The sequence below is a fragment of the Odocoileus virginianus genome, chromosome 9 (assembly GCF_023699985.2).
Source record: "Odocoileus virginianus isolate 20LAN1187 ecotype Illinois chromosome 9, Ovbor_1.2, whole genome shotgun sequence".
Classification (NCBI taxonomy): domain Eukaryota; kingdom Metazoa; phylum Chordata; class Mammalia; order Artiodactyla; family Cervidae; genus Odocoileus; species Odocoileus virginianus.
The window spans coordinates 31,388,824-31,401,775 of NC_069682.1; the positions used below are offsets into that span (position 1 = coordinate 31,388,824).

At 37.7% G+C, this 12,952-nt stretch overlaps 1 non-coding gene across 1 annotated transcript; it reads left to right on the top strand.

Moving 5' to 3' along the window:
• The first annotated feature begins 10,062 nt into the window (after positions 1 to 10,062).
• TRNAC-ACA (transfer RNA cysteine (anticodon ACA)) lies at positions 10,063 to 10,134 on the top strand. The gene has a single exon. It is a non-coding gene; the product is annotated as a tRNA-Cys (tRNA).
• Positions 10,135 to 12,952: the final 2,818 nt, after the last annotated feature.

Here is a 12,952-nt window from a genome sequence, read left to right on the forward strand (position 1 = left end):
TGCTTTACCCATTTGCCTTTTAGCACTATGACTGATGGGTTTTGGTTTTTCAGTTGATTGTTGCTAAAGTTTATCAAGTGTGCTTCCTGCATATATTGAAAAAAAAATGCGTTTTTCTTTCTTGTAATTGTAATAAACTAGGTATTTTTCATAATGTAGAGTCATCCTTATATTTCTGGAACAAATAGCTAATAATTAAAAGATTTGTAGCACTTACTACATATGTTCCAGGAATTTCATATGTATGAATTCATTTAACAAACCTATGTGGTCATGGCTCATAATTATGTTGCCAAATCTCAATTGCCAAATGTTTATTTAGAACTTACATTTAAACTGAAATTGAGCACTATTTAGTTCTATATTTTGTATTATTATTACTTGTTACCACTATCTTATCACCACAGAACTGAAAGATCCTTGAAAATCAATGCCTTACTATAGTCAGTATCTCAGTATCTTGCAAGAAAATGTGATTGATGCTTGTCGAATGATTAAACACACTTAATAGAGCTAAAGTATGTCTGTTTTTTGAAAATTAACATTTATTCTGTAATATAAATTCTGATTTCACACATTTAAAAATATTTGTAAGAAATTAAAATACATAAAAATGGATATTGTTAATATTACTTAAACTAGATTTTTCTGGACATATGTATGCATTTCAGACCTTTAACATTTTAAAAATCAGTGCTTATCCTGTCTCCTTAAATGTCTTTTCATAGAGTTTTAAAATTCTCTGACATTTAGTTAATAGCAATAATTACTTTTGTATACTTTTGGGTTCCTGCATTTATGTTTGGGGATGTAGATTATATCAAAATTATTTCTTTTTCCAGAAGATTAAAGACAAATTAGTAGAAGATATGCATCAAGGGTTCTTAATGTATGAAACCATTTTCAACAAAATGCTTTTTATTTAAGTCAAAATTGGATTTCCATGGTTTAGAGCTTCAAGGTTTCTAAGCCATTGCTCCCAGAGATTTAACATTTGAACTAGACATCAAAGGTTATCATGTGGCCCCTTCAAGGCACCAGCTAAAGGATTTGGCAACTGCTTTCTATGGTTTAGCTTTGCTCGAATTCTTCCCTAAAGCAGCTGTTGCTACATCATTAAGATTAAATTTAAGAACAAGATGTGTTATTATTTATGTGTATGTTTTTTCAGTTGTATTTTAAGGAACTTCTGTGTGCACAGGATAATACTTGCAGACAGGTATGTTAAAACATATCTTCTACCACCAAGGATTGTGCAATATAAGGTAGAAACCACATACAAATCCACTTATTATATAGAAAAAAACATTGTAGGACAAACTTTCATTTGCAATCCCAAAGCAATATGAAAAACAACCTCTCACAATGAGGGGAGCACAGAGCTAAACTGGCACCCTGAGGATTTTTTCCTTCTTTGTTTTTGCTATTGTTTTACTTCTAGCTTCTTATTTTATGTGATTTGGGGGGGTAATGATTGGGCAGTTATGATCATGATCACAAAGGATCTTTTTCTCATCTCCTCTTGTCATGTTTGGAAGCAATAATATAAACCATAGTAATAGAAATTATTTTACTATCATTTATTTTTTTCACCATCTCTGATACCCTAAAATTTATAACTCTAACTTCCATGAGAAGGAATAACATATATATGTCATATATGTATATATATATATAATATATAAAGATATATGTATATATGTATATATGTATATATACATATACATATATATGTGTATATATATATATATAATATATAAAGATATATGTATATATGTATATATGTATATATGTATATATACATATACATATATATGTGTATATATATATATATATATATATATGGGATATATATATCCTTTTTACTGAAACAGTAGTTTTATAAAGCTTGGACAGGATTTATCTGAAAAAGTACCCTAATTTATTATATAGTCTTTTTAAAAAGACTAACTTTATTAAAATGACCTAAAATTCATTTTGAGTTTGATTTATCTTGGCCTGTGTGGTTTCTCTGTGTGTGTTTCATTGTCCTAATGGTGGCAAAATCCTATAGTTTTGAAAACTACAAATAAGAAGAGGTATTTTGATGATTGTCTAATTTTAGAGGCAAATTATGGCACTGAACTACAGTCTGATTATGTTGTGTATATTTTCCATTACTATCCTATATTTTTATCTCAATTTTCACTTTACCTCTGGATATAGATTCTTCTTTTCATAGATTTTCCTGAATTATGATTTAGAGACAAGGAAATTAGGAATGCATATAGTTTATAGGGTATTGAGTGACAGACATGGGGATCTATTTCAGGAAATTAAAATGGCAACCTGGGCAGGAATTTGTTTTTCTATAAATTAGACTTATTAAGAAATACAAATTTTCTCATTCATACCAATTACATGATATTTGGAAACACTAGAAAGTTGGTAGTTTAAAATTTCACACAATTGACTTAAAGATGTGGTTTGTTCACAGTGAAACTCTCCAGGATGCTAATCACAGGATTAAACATAAGACATACTATCTATTTTTAATCTGATGTTAGTAGCCCCTTCATTGTGTGGTTTAAGAACTGTTCAGTTTTCTGTACAGTTTTGGATTGTTTTTTAATGTCTTTTTATTTTTGTTATTTCACTCTTTTTAAAATGTTGATGCTATTTTCACAGGAAAAAAAAGAGCATAGACCAAAAGAAAAAATTTATGTTGGGCAAATGTTAATTGACTTAGGGTTTAAAATCGAAGTGGATACTTTTCAGCTGAGAAGTCTTGAGTTTTGTTCTATTATCATCAAAACTTCTCAGATTTTATGAGAGCGATTGAAGTCAGGAGATGATCCCGTAGGAAGAATTGGGGGGAAAGCGTGACAATGGAATATTTCAGTTGCACAGCAACATCTTCCCTGTTTTGAAAATAAATCTTTGCAGGTGTTGTTCCAATCTTGCTTTCTTGCTCAAGGAAGAATGTTTATCATTTTCTGAATTTACCAGCAACTGGTTGTGCTGAGGGCTCATTTATTTCTTACAAAATGTCGCTAACTCACTCCTGTCCTCTTAAATTTAAAACAGCTGCTACCCACTGGCAGGATCTAAATCTTAACAGAGACAGAATTCCAGACTCTCTGGATGCCTGTATTACACTCTTGTTAATAACAATCTCTGTCCATCAAGGTGATGAGAGGACAGTGTGGGTTTATACACATATTTTCTCTGTCCATATATAAAAAACTAAAGCTTTTATTCTGTTAACAAAAAACCCAGGATTTAATTGAAAAAACCCCTCTCATTATTGGTGTCATTTGAAGCACTACAATTTAGTTTTGCTTGAAGCCCCCTAACTTCCAAAGTTATTTCCTTTCTATGCATTTTTAATGTTATCTGGGAGTTAGAATGGCTTAGTTACTGAAAGTAGCAGGGAATCCAAACTCAGTGTTAAGAGGTGAGGCAAATTTGGGGAAAGAAACATATTCTTTAGTTTTCAGTTGTTTAGAACCTTGTTTTCAGATTCCATTTTCACAGTGTAGAATCTACAATCTCAACATTTACTTGTAAAGAAGACAACAATTCCAACTTTTTCAATGACTGCCTTACTGTTTTAACATAAGGATGTTGACATAATCTTTAAATACTGAATTTTTGAGTCAGAGATACAATAATTTTTTCTTTTTTTTTTTACCTTGTTTTTACCTTACCAGAAGGAAATAATTTTGTTTTTCTTAGGTTTTCATGCAGAACAACTGTTCAATTTCTATAAAGATAGATTCATGTGTTTTGAAAAAGGCTAAAGATTATTTTCATGCATAAGATAAATCCTTGAAAGAGACAGTAAAGATTTCAAAATGTACTTCATGTTCTACTAGAGCAAAATCCAAATCCTTCTTCCCTACAGTGAATTCATGGTTTCCTGCAAGATAAGATCTCATCCTGTTAACGACTTCATCTTTGAAGAAAAGAGAACATCATCTCTCAAGGGAACTTCAGGATCATAATTCACAAAATCAAATATATCAATAAATATAGCTCTTACTTTAAAACAGTCATCCAAGTCTCTGGAACCTAAGAGTCTAAACTATTGATGTTAAATTATAATATTATAATAACATAAAGCTGTAAAAGAGAACAAACAATTGTTTAATTATGTAAAAGTTTTCATTTTCATGAATAAAATTTAAATGCTCAGCAATCCTTAATTAATACATTTCCAATCCCTTTCTTAGCGACAAGAATTAACTTTGCAGTTTAATTCACCACTTTACCATGTGAAAAAGAAAGATAAAAAATAAGCCTCTTGGGAATGGGAAGAAAATTTCTAGTCTCTTACCAGCCAACCAACTTTTAATGGGCACTCTCTGCCATCACCCCTTCTCCTGAAATCGCTGGCATTTCTACACCATTCCGCCCCAATTCTTTTTTACAAACATAAAACTAACGGTACAGATCTGAGGTTTGGATTTCATTTCACCTTCAAGTGTTTGCCTCAATTTGTTTTACTGGTCCACATAACTGTCTAGAACACACACACACACAAAGATTTTTAAAAAATTATAGATTCTGCTAAAGAAATACATTATATTCTAAATAGAAGATGCCAAGAACCAAGTATAGCAAAAATTTTTTAATGTTTAATACTTAAACATTAAAAATACTTAAACATTAAAATACTTAAACATTAAAAATACTTAAACATTAAAATACTTAAACATTAAAAATACTTAAACATTAAAATACTTAATACTTAAACATTAAAAATACTTAAACATTAAAAAGTTTTTTTTACAGTGCCTGGGTTATCCTTGTATTTATTATTCATTCATTCACCAAAAATGTGTTGAAAATCTAAAATCCACTGACGATGGCATACAGACCCAGAATTTAGTCTTTGCCTAGAGGAACTCACAATTTAGTCGGAGGGTCAAATAAAGTAAACAAGTAAGTTTCAAGACTAGATGGTAAATTTTCATCAAGGGTTGCATGGTGGTGTTGGGGAAACAATGAGAAGACTTCTCAGAGGAGCTGACATCTGATCCAAGGCAGAACAGAAAGATAAGCAGAAGGTGGGATATTTATCCTGGGAAGAGAGATGATCACACCCAAAGAAGGAATCTGGAGAGCTTGAGGATACAGATACATGTTGTCCGAAGGTCCGAGTCAGTGGTGACAGAGCAAACTGAGGACAGAGAGATGGACTGGAGCCAGCCTAGGAAAGCCTTTGTAGGCCAAATTCGAGTTAATACTTTAAAAAAAAATTTTTTTTGGCTGCATCATGTGGCATGTGAATCTTCATTCCCCAACCAGGGATTGAACCTGTGCCCCCTGCAGTGGAAGTGTGGAGTCTTAACCACCGCAGGGACTAAATAGTCTAGAGGCAAAGAATTTTAAGCAGAGGAATGACATAATCAGCTTTAAGATGATCAAAGATAGACTCCCCTAAGAAATAGTCACCCAAACCCTGAGATTTGCATGCAGCATTCATCTGGGGAACTGCACCTGTAAGAGAGTGAAGTGGAGGAGGGATGGGAAGAGGGGGCGTTGAGGAGCCAAGCAGATTCATCCCAGGCTGCAACTGACCCCATGGGGAGTTCGGGAGCTGAAATGCCCATTCAGGGTTATCACATCTTTTTGTTTAAAAATATTTTTTTGCCATGCCCCATGATATGTGGGGTCTCAGTTCCCTAACCAGGGGTCAAACCTGCACCTTCTGCATTGGAAGCACGGAGTCTTAGTACTACCAGGCGGCCAGACCTCCTCACTCACAATAAGAAGTCATGGGATGTGAGCTGTCCCCAAGGAGAAGACTAGGCTTGAACAAGACTGATTCCTGCAGGTAAGGGCAATTCCTGGTGAGGGATACAACTGGGATCCATCCCAAGCTCGCATGTCTGGCAGCTGGATGAGTGTCTCCATCCTGCTGCTGCTGCTAAGTCACTTCAGTCGTGTCTGTGTGACCCCATAGATGGCAGCCCACCAGATTCCCGTCCCTGGGATTCTCCAGGCAAGAATACTGGAGTGGGTTGCCATTTCCTTCTCCAGTGCGTGAAAGTGAAAAGTGAAAATGAAGTCACTCAGTTGTGTCCGACTCTCTGCGACCCCATGGACTGTAGCCTACCAGGCTCCTCTGTCCATGGGATTTCCCAGGCAAGAGTACTGGAGTGGATTGCCATTGCCTTCTCCTAAAGAGGGAGCTAAGTGATGTGTCACAGAATTCACTACAGGGTTTTTCAGTTCAGTTCAGTTCAGTTGCTCAGTCATGTCCGACTTTTTATGACCCCATGGACCACAGCACACCAGGCCTCCCTGTCCATCACCAACTCCCGGAGTTTACCCAAACTCATGTCCATTGAGTCGGTGATGCCATCCAACCATCTCATCCTCTGTTGTCCCCTTCTCCTCCTGCCTTCAATCTTTCCCAGCATCAGGGTCTTTTCAAATGAGTCAGTTCTTCAATCAGGTGGCCAAAGTATTGGAGTTTCAGCTTCAATATCAGTCCTTCCAATGAACACTCAGGATTGAGTTCTCCTTTAGGATGGACTGGTTGGATCTCCTTCTCCAACACCACAGTTCAAAAGCATCAATTCTTTGGTGCTTAGCTTTCTTTATAATCCAGCTCTCACATCCATACATGACTACTGGAAAAACCAAAGCCTTGACTAGATGGACCTTTGTTGGCAAAGTAATGTCTCTGCTTTTTAATATGCTGCCTATGCACTTTTAAAAGTTGAAATATAACTGATTTACAATGTTGTTTTAATTTCAGTTGTTACAGCAAAGTAATTCAGTTATATAAGTTAAGATCTTTTCCCTTATAGGTTATTTCTACTTTTGCTTCATTGACTACACTAAAGCTTTTGACTGCGTGGATCACAACAAATTGGGGAAAATTTTTAAAGAGATGGGGATACCAGACCACTTTACCTATCTGAGAAAGCTGTATGCAGGTCAACAAGCAACAATTAGAACTAGACATGGAACTAGACTGGTTCAAAATTTGGAAAGGAGTACATCAAGGCTGTATATTGTCACCCAACTTATTTAACTTATATGCAGAGTACATCATTCAAAATGCTGATGAAGTACAAGCTGGAATCAAGATTGTGGGGAGAAATATCAATAATCTCAGATATGCAGATGACACCACCCTTATGGCAGAAGGGGATTCCTTGGTAGCTCAGATGGTAAAGAATCCTCCTGCAGTGCAGGAGACCCCGATTTGATCCCTGCGTTGGGAAGATCCACTGGAGAAAGGAACCATTGCCCACTCCAGTATTCCGGCCTGGAGAATTCCATGGACTGTATAGTCCATGGGGTCGCAAAGAGTCGGACACGACTGAGCAACTTTCACTTTATGGCAGAAAACGAAGAGGAATTAAAGAGCCTCTTGATGAAGGTGAAAGAGAGTGAAAAAGCTGGCTTAAAATGCAGCATTCAAAAAATGAAGATCATTGCATCTGGTCCCATCACTTCATGCAAATAGATGAGGAAACAATGGAAACAGTGACAGACTTTATTTTTTTTTGGGGGGGGGTGTTCCAAAATCATTGTAGATGGTGACTGCGGACATGAAATTAAAAGGTGGTTGCTCCTTGGTAGAGAAGCAATGACAAATTTAGACAGTGTATTAAAGAGCAGAGACATTACTTTGCCAACAAAGGTCTGTATAGTCAAAGCTGTGGTTTTCCCAGTAGTCATGTACAGAGGTGAGAGCTGGACAATAAAAAAGGCTGAGTGCTGAAGGATTGATGCTTTCTAATTGTGGTGCTGGGGAAGACTTTTGAGAGTCCCTTGGACAGCAAGGAGATCAAACCAGTCAGTCCTAAAGGAAATTAACCCTGAATATTCATTGGAAGGACTGATGCTGAAACTGAAGCTCCAATACTTTGGCCACCTGATGTGAAGAGCTGACTCATTGGAACAGACCCTAATGCTGGGAAAGATTGAAACAGGAGCAGAAGGGGACGACAGAGGATGAGACGGTTGGATGGCATCATCGACTCAATGGACATGCTGCTGCTGCTGCTGCTGCTGCTAAGTCGCTTCAGTCGTGTCTGACTCTGTGCATCCCCCATAGATGGCAGCCCACCAGGCTCCCCCATCCCTGGGATTCTTCAGGCAAGAACACTGGAGTGGGTTGCCATTTTCTTCTCCAATGCGTGAAAGTGAAAAGTGAGAGTGAAGTCGCTCAGTCGTGTCCAACTCTTAGCGACCCCATGGACTGCAGCCTACCAGGCTCCTCCATCCATGGGATTTTCCAGGCAAGAGTACTGGAGTGGGTTGCCATTGCCTTGTCCACAATGGACATGAGTTTGAGCAAACTCTGGGAGTTGGTGACGGACAGGGAGGCCTGCTGTGCTGCAGTCCCTGGGATCCCGAAGAGTTGGACATGACTGAGCAACTGGACAACAACAACAGGGTATTTCCTGCACATATTTCAACTTTTGTCACATCCATAATTTAGTCCCATGATACCCAATTCACAAGAACTACCACATTTCTTTAATTTTTCTAAATTAAATCCAATCTGACTTAGCTTCTACCCTAGAGAGGCAGAAAATGCTAACATCAATCTACTTTCCTGGTTCCTATTCCTTCCCTTGGGTTATACACAAACCACAAAACAATGGGGGAGCACCTCTCTAGACTTCAGTACCATGTGGCTGCCACTCCTGGTCACCCCTGCCCACAGGTCTGTGCAATCCTTTCACAGATATAAAGCCTCATGCCTCTGGATCAAATTTAACCCAAGTTTAATCCTGGGGTTAAATGGGGTTAGCTAGATATTTCCAAATTGAAACACCTAGCTTCCTTGAACACACATACTCCTTGGGGCCCTGTGTATAGGTGAGCCATTGATGCACCCTACAACTCATGTGGATCCCCTCCAAAAGTTCCCCTCCAGATCCCCACCTGTCAGTCCCTCTTTTGCCTTTGCAACTGTTCTTCAAGCATGGATCCTGGACTAGCTGCATCACCTGAGAAGTGCTTTATGTTTTATTATTTATTTATTTTCATTTTCATTTGGCTTAGTGGCATGCGGGATCTTAGTTCCCCTCAGCAGGGACTGAACCCTTGCCCCCTTCAGTAGAAGTGCAGAGTCTTAACCACTGGACCACCAGGGACATCTGTGCTTTATATTTTAATAACTTTATTTATTTACTCATTTTTGCCTGTGATAGATCTTTGTTGCTGGGTGGGCCTTTTCTCTAGTTATGTCAAGTGGGGGCTGCTCTTCTTTGCAGTGTGCTGGCTTCTCTTGTCATGAGCTTGGGCACTAGCATGCAGAATTTAGTAGTTGTGGCAAGCGGGTTCAATAGTTGTAGTTCCCAGGCTCTGGAGCACATGCTCAAAAGCTGTGGTCCACAGGCTTAGTTGCTCTGTGACATGTAGGGTCTTCCCAGATCAGAGATCAAACCTGTGTCTCCCGCATTGGCAGGTGGATCATTTACCACTAGACCACTCGGGGAAGCCCCCTGCTTTACATTTTAAAGTTTACACAGCTTTCAAATGTCATCAAGATGGAGAATCACTGTCCCTAGATTTAAGAACAATGATGACAATAGACATGTTGGGAATTCGTATACCATGAATGCATTTTAAAGTATTTCAATGATTAACGTCTATTATAAGTAGGTTTTAATTGAATTGAGAAATTATCAGTCTAGTTGCTTAATTAGCTGAGAAAATCTTCTTGGGAAAAATGACCTCTATGGAGTATAACTGCTGTATATTCTGAATTTTCTTCCTGCCAACTGGCAGGGAGGTGGGTGTGTGGGGGGTGGTCCTGTAGCCTGGCTGCCATTTTGGATGGTAACTTTGGGAATGTAGGTTAAGTATGACTGAGCAACAAAATGTGAAAAGCCTGAATCCCTGTCACCAGCATGGGTGAACTGGTCCCACTAGACTACCTACGTCCAGACATTTTTACACCTTAAGAGATTATCTTCAGACTTGTTTAAACCTGTTATATTGGGGGTTTTATCTTGCAATCACACCCAGTCCTGACTAATGTCAATGGCAGTCATTATCTAATCCTGACTAATGTCAATGGCAGTACTTGCCATATGATTGACTTCCCTGGTGGCTCAGATGGTAAAGCATCTGCCTACAGTGCAGGAGACCCAGGTTCAATCCCTGGGTTGGGAAGATCTTCTGGAGAAGGAAATGACAACCCACTCCAGTATTCTTGCCTGGAAAATCCCATGGAAGAAGGAGCCTGGTAGACTACAGTCCATGGGGTTGCAAAGAGTCGGACACGGCTGACTTCACTTTTCACTTTCACCATATGACTAGACAAGAGAACCTCTCCCAAATAATAGACTAATTAAATACCCACATTCTATACAGCCTCAGAGCTCACTTTTAAGTATAACTTAAAGGTGACAAGACTACCATTTGTGGTATAGAACAAAATGTGAATGTGATAATTAACAAGATAATTAATTTTCCTTTTCCCATGTTGCTACCTGAGAACAGAGACCAAGGGAAGGAAAGAAACTTCTGTGACTCTCTGCTGGGTAAGCCTGTGCATTCTGTGAATGCAATCAAGACCACAGTCACATACGCCCGGCCATAGTGTGCACCCAGCCTTCTATTTTGCACTTCAATTTTTTCTTAAGTATTTTTTGTTGTTGTTTAAATACCAAAAAGATGTATCTTTTTGGAAAACTCTCTAATGTACAAAAAGTTTATTCTCTAGAAGACACATACAGACACAATGAAAAAAATATAGCTATTGAAAATTATTAATTCACTTAGAGCATTACTGGATTTCTGAGCAAAGTTGCTTATTTTGCAGATTTTATGGTCTTTCTTAACTCCAAGACAGTGAGGGACAGGGAGGTCTGGCATACTGTAGTTCATGGGGGTCACAAAAAGTCAGACATGACTTAGCAACTGAACAACAGCAGTAACAACAACAGCATCTTTCTTAAGCTGAAGACTTAAATGATCAAGCCCTTCACTCTCAAGATCTTCATAAACTCAAGTGTCTTCAGGGCCATGTGGTAGGTTAAATAGCAACCAAGTGAGATGAGAAAACAGGAACCATCTATATGTCTTTGAACTGGGTTGACTGGGGGACTAACATCATCAGAGCCTTTGATTTTTTTGGAAGAAGTCAAAATATTTGCTTTTCTTTTTCTTTTTAAATTTTCTGATAATTAAAGTTTTTAAGTAATTTATTTTAATTGGCTGTGCTGGGTCTTAGTTATGGCAGGTAGTATCTTTGATCTTCCTTGTGGCAGATGGGCTTTTTCTTAGTTTCAGTATTTGGGGTCTAGTTCTTTGACCCAAACAGCAAACCCTGGACCCCTTGCATTGGGAGTGCAGAGTTTCAGCCACTGGACCACCAGGGAAGTCCCAAGACTTGCTTTTTAAATGTTATCTTCTGATATCAATTCAAAAATTTAAAAATATTTAAATCGAACCAAATGGAACACCTCAGTGAGCTAAGCCCTATCTCAGGTTTTAGGTCTAGATGCAACTGGATCTGAGTTTGTGAAATCAGATTTTAAAATCTAACTTTAATTTGGCCTTATTATATTGCTTTAACTGATTACAAATTGCCTGAACCCAACATCACAGTGTTGGTTTAGCTTCTGCTGTACAACAAAGTGAATCAGCCACACATATACATGTATCCTCCCCTCCTTGGATTTCTCCAGGAAAATATTTAACACTGAAATTGGGCGTCAGATAACTTTAAGCTTGTGACCTGAGGCAAATACTCAACCTCACTTTAACCCTCATCTTTAAACAAGTAAAAATAGTACCTAGATTGAAGAGTTTTTGTGAAGAGTAAATAAAGATTTCACATAGAGTGCTGACCAATGATTTAGATCTAAGTGCCAAGAAAGGCTGGCAGTTATTAGCAGAGGCAATCAATAATAGAACTTGACTTGAAGAGAGACTAGATCTTTTTTTTTTAAGAGACGGGCTTCCCATCTGGCACAGTGGTAAAGAATCTGCTTGCCATTGCAAGAGACACAGGAGACTTAGGTTCAATCCCTGGGTCAGGAGAAGGAAGTGGCAACCCACGTCAGTCTTCTTGCCTGGAAAATTCCATGGACAGAAGAACAAAGGTATTTTGTATTGTAATATTTTTAGTGCATTTGGTATGTCTTCTTGATCATTTCCACTCCATCAAGACAGATGATTTTTACATATGGTACATGCCCATAGGTATATCTAGAATCTCATTAAAAAAGAATTCCATATATATGCATTAGTATACGGTATTGGTCTTTATCTTTCTGGCTTACTTCACTCTGTATAATGGGCTCCAGTTTCATCCATCTCATTAAAACTGATTCAAATGAATTCTTTTTAATGGCTGAGTAATAGTCCATGGTGTATATGTACCACAGTTTCCTTTAGAATTTAGAAAGATGGTAACGATAACCCTATATGTGAAACAGAAAAAGAGACACAGATGTACAGAACAGAATTTTGGACTCTGTGGGAGAAGGTGAGGGTGGGATGCTTAGAGAGAACAGCATTTAAACATGTATATTATCAAGGGTGAAGCAGAGCACCAGCCCAGGTTGGATGCACGAGACAAGTGCTCCGGGCTGGTGCACTGGGAAGACCCAGAGTGATCGGGTGGAGAGGGAGGTGGGACGGGGGATCGGGATGGGGAATACACATAAATCCATGGCTGATTCATGTCAATGTATGGCAAAAACTGCTACAATATTGTAAAGTAATTAGCCTCCAACTAATAAAAATAAATGGGAAAAAAAAAAGAATTCCAATTTTGGGATGATATACATAAAACATTTTATAAGCATGTAATTAAGGAAATTAACAACTGAAAGTTTTCTTAAATTGTTGTTTAACAAGGAAAAATACAAATACTTCTATTTTTTCAATATGTAGAATTTTAGATTTTTTCTAATATGTGGAATTTTGAAAAGTGCTAATTTTTCTATAACTCTGCTCCACAAAACAAAAACCTTATTTT